Source organism: Branchiostoma floridae, chromosome 2 (assembly GCF_000003815.2).
Source record: "Branchiostoma floridae strain S238N-H82 chromosome 2, Bfl_VNyyK, whole genome shotgun sequence".
Lineage (NCBI taxonomy): Eukaryota > Metazoa > Chordata > Leptocardii > Amphioxiformes > Branchiostomatidae > Branchiostoma > Branchiostoma floridae.
In genome coordinates this window covers 10,939,607-10,950,284 of record NC_049980.1, presented here as the reverse complement: position 1 = coordinate 10,950,284, position 10,678 = coordinate 10,939,607, and positions in this window count along the sequence as shown.

The following is a 10,678-nucleotide window of genomic DNA, read 5'->3' as shown; positions in this document are numbered from 1 at the left end:
TACTAGACTCCCCGTGGAAGTGATTCTCAGGTGTGGCCACGCGGTTTTACTATGATACTCAAGTGTTGAAGAAACGCACATTTTGTTTGAAATTTCGGAAGTCCGATCGTAAGGGGTCGCTTTTTTGCGGTTACCGAAGGGTTCGCTTAGCGGTTAGCGGTTATCCCCAGGTGAGCCTTCATTGGTATGTAGAAAAGTTACAAAGTAATTTTGGGTACTCAAATCACTTTTTACCTTTTGCCCACGGGTTTTACTTTGATATTCAAGTATTGAAAGTAACGCACATTTTGTTTGAAATTTCGGAAGTCCGATCGTAAGGGGTCGCTTTTTTGCGGTTACCGAAGGGTTCACTTAGCGGTTAGCGGTTATCCCCAGGTGAGCCTTCATTCGTATGTAGAAAAGTTACAAAGTAATTTTGGGTACTCAAATCACTTTTTATCTTTTGCCCACGGGTTTTACTATGATACTCAAGTGTTGAAAGTAACGCACATTTTGTTTGAAATTTCGGAAGTCCGATCGTAAGGGGTCGCTTTTTTGCGGTTACCGAAGGGTTCGCTTAGCGGTTAGCGGTTATCCCCAGGTGAGCCTTCATTCGTATGTAGAAAAGTTACAAAGTAATTTTGGGTACTCAAATCACTTTTTACCTTTTGCCCACGGGTTTTACTTTGATATTCAAGTATTGAAAGTAACGCACATTTTGTTTGAAATTTCGGAAGTCCGATCGTAAGGGGTCGCTTTTTTGCGGTTACCGAAGGGTTCACTTAGCGGTTAGCGGTTATCCCCAGGTGAGCCTTCATTCGTATGTAGAAAAGTTACAAAGTAATTTTGGGTACTCAAATCACTTTTTATCTTTTGCCCACGGGTTTTACTATGATACTCAAGTGTTGAAAGTAACGCACATTTTGTTTGAAATTTCGGAAGTCCGATCGTAAGGGGTCGCTTTTTTTGCGGTTACCGAAGGGTTCGCTTAGCGGTTAGCGGTTATCCCCCAGGTGAGCCTTCATTGTTTTTTTCGGGTTTTACTATGATTTGCGTCTTATATTCACGGATTACTTCGCAATTCGAACCGGAATCTTAAGGCCTCATTTAGGACTTTTGTTGCCTCATGTACAATAGTGCTTAAATATGCAACTTTAATGGGCGAAAATCCAATAAAGAAACAGCTCTACTGGAGATGTTATAATTTCTATTGAAAAAGCACTTGTCCAGTACTCAATAAAAAAAATTCCCCAAAATCTGACCGCTGGATCGATCTTTATAACATCTATAACTGCACATAAATACTATCCAGAAAGTGGGGCTTTCCTTCAGTGACCCGCTGACCACATTGCTCAGGACAAACAAACGTACACGTCCTAGAATCGCCCGAATGCCGAAACTTTTCCACCCGATCCTGTCAGAAATACACAACCTTTCATCTCAAATCCTTCGATATGACATGGGAGCGATAAAAGGCAATTTATCGTCTACATAAACACACGATTTTGGGGCCCCATTCATATTTCGGAGGGAATACTTCTGAGTGCCCACCCGCGGAGTAATACCGGAACGAGGCCTTCAGTGCGGATTACAGATATCCGGTCAGATTTGAACTTTGACCCGAAACCTTGACCTGCCGTTTTCCTACGCGCCTGGAGCGTTTCGAAGGTAGATATATTTATTACCTTTGCCAGAATGGCAAGGTTATGTTTTAGGCTTGTACGTATGTCTGTCTGTCTGTCTGTCTTTCTGTCTGTCTGTGAACAGCATCACTCGAAAAGCGCCTTTGATTGATCCTGATGATATTTGGTAGGTGGATATAGGGGTCGTAATCCCCATACTACTTCTCTTGCCCTCGCATGTTCTAAGTTTATGACCTTTGTGATCCTTTGTCCTGCTCAGACTTTTTTTGTCAATTTAACCCTCCGAAGCTGGTTGTTTAATCTGATCAGTAAAACGTGACCTATTCTGTGCTGCTGCTGCAGACTTCCAGATCAATGCGGTTTCCTGTGGTAAGAAATGCCACAAACCTGTATTTACTGGACCCACCTACAGGAATCATATATGTGCATCCCGTATATATACGGGTTCATCAGGACAGCCTTGTAGATACCAGATCTATACATATATTACTGTATGTACATAGTACATATCATATTGTACATAGTATATATTGAAATATGTTCGTGTTTTGTTTTAGGGAAATATAGTCTTAACCAGCCACGACAACTCATTAGTGATGAGGGTCCTTGTTTCTTACTTTATGACCAATGGCCATAATCTGCATGCTCAAATGAGGTGCTTTCAGCCATCTCTCTTAAAGCCAATGCGACTTAGGTCTAGACAATGCAGCGCAATAAAGACCAAGATTCCCCATTATACAGCGCAAGAGATAAACACCCAAGTACGTCAATGGGGACATCCTATCTCAAGATGGCTTTATAACGTCATTTACGCCCGAAATCACCCAGCTATTTGATGTAATCTATAGATACCTAACTGTCAAAAGGATTTGCAGTCATAGAAGGATTTGAAAGGGTTTACAGCTGTGTATTGACATACATCTTCCAGGTCCACAACTTAAACGCAGTAACAACTAAAAAATGGGAGATCAAATTCCAACCTAATTGCAGCTAGTGCGTCAATATGGAAGTAACAATCTTTCTTTCTATGACACATAATGTTTGTAAAGGATGTAATGTATCAATGCTATTGGAAAATTCGGGAACAATGTGGCGAGTCATGATGCCACTTCGCTAGAAGACTAAGTGTGTGGCATCCATGCGGTGAAGAGGGCTATATGCTGTGATTCCGGTGGCAAAAATTAGCATGAGGCACTAGGCACATTAGCGTGAGGCACAAGACTGGAATTCCATAGGATGGGGCTTGATAAAACAGACTAGGATATCACATTGGATAAAATATGGTTGAATAACACGTAGCATAACAAGTTATAGCTCAACACATGATTTATGTTTGATGGAAGCAGGTTTATTGTAACTGCGCACATTGATGCGATGAGAAAATCGTTAGGCTCGATTGTTATGCAGCTGTGGAGTAGAACGGACTGGGGATGATCCTGGTTTTTGATGCAGAAAAACGTTAGGGGCTCAAGTCGCGCTTTTATGACACGTCACATCAATTATCTAAAACATAACTTTGTCTTTCCTTCACACAGTAACTCGAAAAAAAAACGTCAGATAACCGTAAGATAATCATACTGACTTACTTGATACTTGATAAGGTCTCTTCATCGTTGTGTCAAGTGGTTTGCATCAAGGCAACGTCTCTTGTGGACCATCCTGCGCCATTCCATGCAATTCTGGGCCGTCATTTCTACGTCTCTAAGATAATCATACGAACCCAGATTGTAATAGAATGTTACAACTTCCGCTGTCTATACGTATACCAATATGTATATCCAGACGTCTCTACATAATATATATAAGTATAGGTACCGGTAAGCTTAGATTCTACAAAACTTGTAAATCTGTATACGCTAGAGAGAAGTACTTAGAACTAGTTGATTTCGAGCTGCGCTCCGCAATAAGCAAAGTCAGAATTAGCGCTCATCCTCTTGAAGTGGAAAGAGGGAGATATAAGAGATTACCAGTGTGTGAAAGAATTTGTAAATATTGTACATCTAAAGCAGTGGGAGACGAGACACACTTCATTTCCAAATGTTCATTCAACGAAACCGAAAGAATCACTCTGTTTAGAGAAGTCACAAATTATTATCCCAACTTCCCCACATTGACAGACGAACAGAAAGCTACTTTTCTCTTGAAATCGCAGAACCCACAAATTCTAGAAAATGTGGGACTTTTCGTCTCCCTCTGCTTCCAAAAAAGAAGTCAAACCCAACCTGTTTAGAAATAGCCAACACTAGTATTAGATTAGAATATTATTTATGGCTGTCCATTGTCACTATGTGTATACCATGTACATGTACTTGCAATTAGCCCTCGGGCACGAACTTGCAAATAAACTTCTTATTATTATACGTGTTGCTCATCTTCTAAGGTTGTGCCCCTTTGTTAATAATGTCTATGGTTCTATCTTATTAATGAGGTTCAAACGTTGATTCAAAGAATAAAGCTTCAGCAACTGTTAACATATGGATTGTAGTTTTACATGAATAGATTGATACTCTAAAGAGGGCGTATTTTCAACTAAAAATAAACTTGGATTATAGCAGTTAGTAGGGATATCATCAGGTTAATTTGACTCTTCAGACAATAACGATGTTACCTGGTTTGGATATGTCTTCTCGTCATTGCAGAGTGGACCGTGAAACAGCATCAAGATTGCTTCGCCAAGGGAGTGCATCCTATGGCAAAGACAAGAAAAGCGCCGCCCAACGGTTAAAATTATCATTGCAGGAAAACCCGCATCCGTCATGGTCAAAACTAACTTGGATGGTATCACATCAAACAGGCTATACAAGATCGATGCACAAAGTCTGGAAGACTGGTATCATTCACCAAGTTGACTACTACATGTACATCGAACTAGTTTCCCTTCTACAACTACGGTCATGGCTACATGTTTAAAATTAATGATGTCGTCATCCATAAAACTTACCTGCCGTGGCCTTGTTGACATTGTATTTCCATGTCCCGTGAACAGCAGTAAAGAAGAGGTTGGTGCCCATCATAAGCTGTGGTGTTAGAAACTACTGCACGAGTCTCCCAACAAGACGATGTGTCAGCTCTGGCCCGTGGGTCTACCTGGACAAGCTCAGCCAGTGGTGACCAGAACTGCATGCAAAGAGACAGAATAATCTTTGTGTACTATTCACAGCGTCACACCTGTCCCCGCGCGCCACAGACAGGTGGTCAGTTAACTCAATTTTGGAGGGTAACCAATCAGAGGAGTTATGCATATGTACACGTATGCTAATGAGTGCAGGGGTATAAAAGGGAAAGATATTATCACAAAAAAGGCGCACAGTTTGACTTTGGGGAGGAAGATAAAAAGGTGGTTGGCAGAAACAGGCGAAAATTAAAGTCGGGTCAATTAGGGACAGTAGGAAGGGTATGAGGGTGTTGAGATATAAAGAAGAAGGTATCTTTACCCTAAACACCCAACCATCCTCTCTAATTTCTTATGGCTTGGGAAAAGTACTCGCCTCGCTCTCTGCTCAGGGATGGAGACTTTCCGCACTCCTTATCCCTCCATCACCTGTCTGGGACGCGGGGTATGGGTGTGGTGGTATGAATCTTCCACTATATCAATCTAACCATGGCATAATTATAGTTGACCAGCGTTTGATGTCCAATTAAACTTAAGGTTAGCAAGGAGGTTGAAAACCTTCTTGAGGTTAGTTATTTACCCTGTTACAAAGAAAACCTTCCTGTGGGTGCGGGTTTACCTGCAATGATGATTTCAGCCGTTTAACGGCGCTTTTCTTCTTAAGATACACCAGCCTAAAGGATACACAAAACCTTCTTGTTCCTAGATCCTCATTCTTGCGACAAAAAGGCTTGTCCAAACAAGAAATACATCTTTATGTACAAAATTCGTCTTTGAATACAAAATAAAAGAAAGACATATAAAAGAAATATTCTAATGAATAAAGACGCACTTACTCCCTGCAAATCAGAGTTGCTTGGAGTGTATTGACTCTCTCAAGAAAGATGCTAAAAATACCCGCAAACATCCGGCCAGCACAGTATCACACTGTGTACGACTTGAAGGACATGTTGCAATACCAACCAGTGTAGATAGGTGGCGCTGTGAGACCGCCTGTAAAGTCATGTTCAAACTTTGTAATGTTTACACATTTATTCCAGCCATGTAACTTTCCTCTTACGCTACTTGTTTGTTCTAATTGTGTTTCATCTACAAATGAAAAGAAGTTACGAATGTGTGCCTTGTATCGGGAAATCGGGTTCTTGGTCCCTTAGCATAAGGAGCTTTTATCAAGATTGATAAAAGCTTCTGGCTTAGCAAGACAACTTTCCCAGCCAGAGAAGGCCAATTGCTTATTATGCTCTTTTGTTCTTCAATCAATCACAAACAATACTAAACCAACAGACTGTATACATCAGAACTGCACTGCTTCCCAATGTTGTGCTTTGTGGCTTGGGTGGTAAGGGTTTACGATTATGACTTACAATTGTATTTTGGCCCAGGTTCTAATTGTCTACAAGAGTATAAAGGGGTTGCATTTCATTTGCTAATCGACGTGCAGTCTGATAACAGTTATTAGACTGCACGTCGATCATTAAACAGAAGGTCACTAGTCACAAACATGCGACTAAAATATATGATGCACAAAGTAAAGGTGTTTGTCTTTTGAATCCAGCTTAACTTAGAAATGTACCAGAAATATTTTACATGACGTCGATATTGTGTTGTTCTGGTTAGAGTCTGTTGGAGGCTCTGTCTGTTGTGTTTACTAGTATTGTCAATAATATACTCCACGATCCAATAAAGCCATTCTAGCTTTGTGCAAATCACTTTCAAAGTAACATTTTCGTACTTCTAGCTCTGTATAGTCAATCAATTCAAATTGTTACAAATGGTATCTGTATTAATATTGTATCACACAATCGATTGACATAAATCAGCTAGAATAGATTACTCTGTGTAAAAGTATTAGTGAAAGGGCGTTTTACTATCCACAGCCAAATGTCAGTATTAGCGACGGAATGCCCGTGGATTTCACCCCTACGTACATATTGATGAAATCCACAGCCAACCAAATGTCAATATTAGCGGCAGAATGCCCGTGGATTTCATCACTACATACAGATGAAGTCCACAACCAAATGTCAGTATTAGCGACAGAATGCCCGTGGATTTCATCACTACATACTGATGAAGTCCACAACCAAATGTCAGTATTAGCGACAGAATGCCCGTGGATTTCATCACTACATACTGATGAAGTCCACAACCAAATGTCAGTATTAGCGACAGAATGCCCGTGGATTTCATCACTACATACTGATGAAGTCTACAGCTAAATGTTAGCATTAGCGACGGAATGCCCGTGGATTTCATCACTACATACTGATGAAGTCTACAGCTAAATGTTAGCATTAGCGACGGAATGCCCGTGGATTTCATCACTACATACTGATGAAGTCCACAGCCAAATGTCAGTATTAGCGACGGAATGCCCGTGGATTTCATCACTACATACTGATGAAGTCCACAGCCAAATGTCAGTATTAGCGACGGAATGCCCGTGGATTTCATCACTACATACTGATGAAGTCCACAGCCAAATGTCAGTATTAGCGACGGAATGCCCGTGGATTTCATCACTACATACTGATGAAGTCCACAGCCAAATGTCAGTATTAGCGGCGGAATGCCCGTGGATTTCATCACTACATATCGATGAAATCCACAGCTGTGGAGTTCATCATCCTTCTACCGATGAAATCCACAGCTGTGGATTTCATCAACATAGTGGAGTTCATCAATCCACGGTCCTTGGATATACCTCGTTAGGGTTAGGGTTAGGGTAGTGCTTAGAGGCAACATTGCTAAGAGTGTATTCTAGGCGGCCAAACTTGGTATCATTACAAAGGTATGTTGGTACAGATTTGTAATCTGCAAACCGTTTTGAAATCGGGTGCTTACTTGCCGAGATATGACTTAAGCACTAACCGCTAGGGTTAGGGTTAGGGTTAGGGTTAGGGTTAGGGTAGTGCTTAGAGGCAACATGGCTAAGAGTGTATTCTAGTCGGTCAAACTTGGTATGATTGAAAAGGTATCTTGGTACAGAGTTGTAATCTGCAAACCGTTTTGAAATCGTGTGCTTACTTCCCGAGATATTACTTCAGCATTAACCGCTAGGGTTAGGGTTAGGGTTACGGTTAGGGTTAGGGTAGTGCTTAGAGGCAACATGGCTAAGAGTGTATTCTAGTCGGTCAAACTTGGTATGATTGAAAAAGTATCTTGGTACAGAGTTGTAACCTTCAAACAGTTTTTAAATCGGGTGCTTACTTCCCGAGATATTACTTCAGCATTAACCGCTAGGGTTAGGGTTAGGGTTAGGGTTAGGGTTAGGGTTAGGGTTAGGGTTAGGGTTAGGGTAGTGCTTAGAGGCAACATGGCTAAGAGTGTATTCTAGTCGGCCAACTTGGTATGATTGAAAAGGTATCTTGATACAGAGTTGTAATCTGCAAACTGTTTTGAAATCGTGTGCTTACTTCCCGAGATATGACTTCAGCATTAACCGCTAGGGTTAGGGTTACGGTTAGGGTTAGGGTAGTGCTTAGAGGCAACATGGCTAGGAATGTATTCTAGTCAGTCAAACTTTGTATGGCTGAAAAGGTATCTTGGTACAGAGTTGTAATCTGCAAACCGTTTTTAAATCGGGTGCTTACTTCCCGAGATATGACTTCAGCACTAACCGCTAGGGTCGGGTTAGGGTTAGGGTAGTGCTTAGAGGCAACATGGCTAAGAGTGTATTCTAGTCGGTCAAACTTGGTATCATTAAAAAGGGGTCTTGGTACCTTAATATATTCTGAAAACTACCCTTACCCTTAACGATAGGGTAAGGGTTACGGTTTGCGTAGTGCTTAGAGGCAACATAGCTAAGAGTGTGTTCTAGTCGTTCAGACTTGGTATTGTTGAAAAGGGCTCTTGGTACCTTAATGTAATCTAAAAACCATTCGGAGTAATACTTCAATGAGACCTGAAAGTAGGGATCGGATCATTTACACCCGCACTTATATCATCAGGACGACACAGAGCTGGGCAAGGTGGGAAATTTTGGCACCTTTTGTGACCTCCCTATGTAGTAGGCTCATTTCACTAATTTGTAATTATTATACGTTGGATATCATAGGAAAGAAAACTACACAAGCATTCTATTTACATATTACTCATTAGGATTGATACTGAAACAACGGAATTATGATCAACTTAAGTTAGTATTTTAAACTTTTTGTGACAATTTTGTATATTTTGAAACTCAGCGTTATAAAGCATTACAAAGCTTGTGTAATTTTTTCCCTATGTTATCCAATTTTGTAAATTCATCAATTGAACACCAGGCCTGCTTACGTGAGGAGGCCCCTAAAAATGCCGAGATTACGTAGAACATTATTATTACGGTATTGACTTCTGTACGATATGAGATGGTAAGAAAACGATCTTGCTGCGGTGTCCTGGGACGTCCGTTGCGTTGCCAGTCTTTAATATCATCGATTTCACGGAACTTTAATTTGCTACCAGTTTTGAGATGGGATATTGGCTCACTCTAAGGAACGTTGCAACATCTCTCTGACTGGCGCCAGCCAGTTTTAACCTGCCTTACATCGCACGGAACTTATCCACGGAAGGTAAAACGCGGCATGGCAATGCTTTTGTGTTGTACAACAACAAAGATGAACACCTGTGGATGGCGGTACGGCACCGTTATCCACAGGTGTTCATCTTCGGGTTCACACTTCCAGGACGCAGGTGTTTGATATGCTATTTATAGCATTGGACGCCAGCTGTGCTAAAAATAACATTGAATCTTCCGTGTACTAAAAATAACCTGCAGCTGCAGAAACGATTGATTGGATCATTTACATCCGCGCCCATATCATCAGGACGACACAGCGTTGGGCACCAGCAGGGAAATATTTTGTTGACCCCCTCACGTTAGTAGTCCTAATACTCATTTCATGAATTTGTAATCGTGATACGTTGGATATCATAGGAAAGAAAACTACACAAGCATTCTGTTGACATATAATACATTAAAATTGATGCAGAAACAACGGGAATATGATCAACAAAAGTTAGTTTTCTAAACTTTTTTTGCCAAATTTATATACATTTTGAAACTTAGATGTAACGTCAACGTTAAACATTTTGAAACTTAGATGTAACGTCAACATTAATCTTGCGATGTTCCTTTGAATGCTAAGATCGTTTATGCAAAGTCTTTAATTATAACGATGAAGAACTTATTAATGACTTTTCTTAGAATGCCTTGCTTGTTGAAAATCACAAATGAACACCTAGAAGGTCTGTGAAGGAGGCCAAAGATAAACACACAAACGGCACCAAAAACATAACCTTCTTGCCGAAGATTTAAACCCGTATCGGGTTCAAAATACCCAATACAATTCAGCTTCCTGTTAAGAGCGTTATCAGGCGGATTGAAACAGAACAGCATTATGATGGTATCGTCCACACGCCTGAACGTTGGTTATTCAAAAGCGCTCTCTAGCGGCGAGTGAAATAAGTGCTGAAAGTTGACTATAGCCTTCACGGCAGGCACCTCGCTCAACAAGCTGAACCAAGGCAAGTGCGGGTCCCGGATAGACTCGACCAGACTCCAGCCTGGTCGAAGAGTACTAGTAATAGGGGACTTTGTCCAGGTTAGGAATAAAAGCCTAGTACAATAGTGAGAGTTAATTGGTCCGGGAGCGAACTGATTGCAAAAGATTGAAATCCCATGGCAACTTATTATTTGTCCCTATTTGGCCAAATTCTTCTCTTTTTCATCCAGCTGACACGTCTGTTTGTAGACTAGCAGGGTACGAGGAAGGCGGGAAGGACGCTTGTGGGTTGAGTGTCATTATGGGCGGTACGCGGTGGTCGATTTGTGCCGAAATTATAGCTGTCGTTAATGAAATAAGTGATCGTGTATGTCGCTTGAGTCTCTTGTCAAAAATACTGTATGTTTGATATATGTCTTGGCTGTAATAAAAATCTGTGTTAAACGCGCCAAATGCAT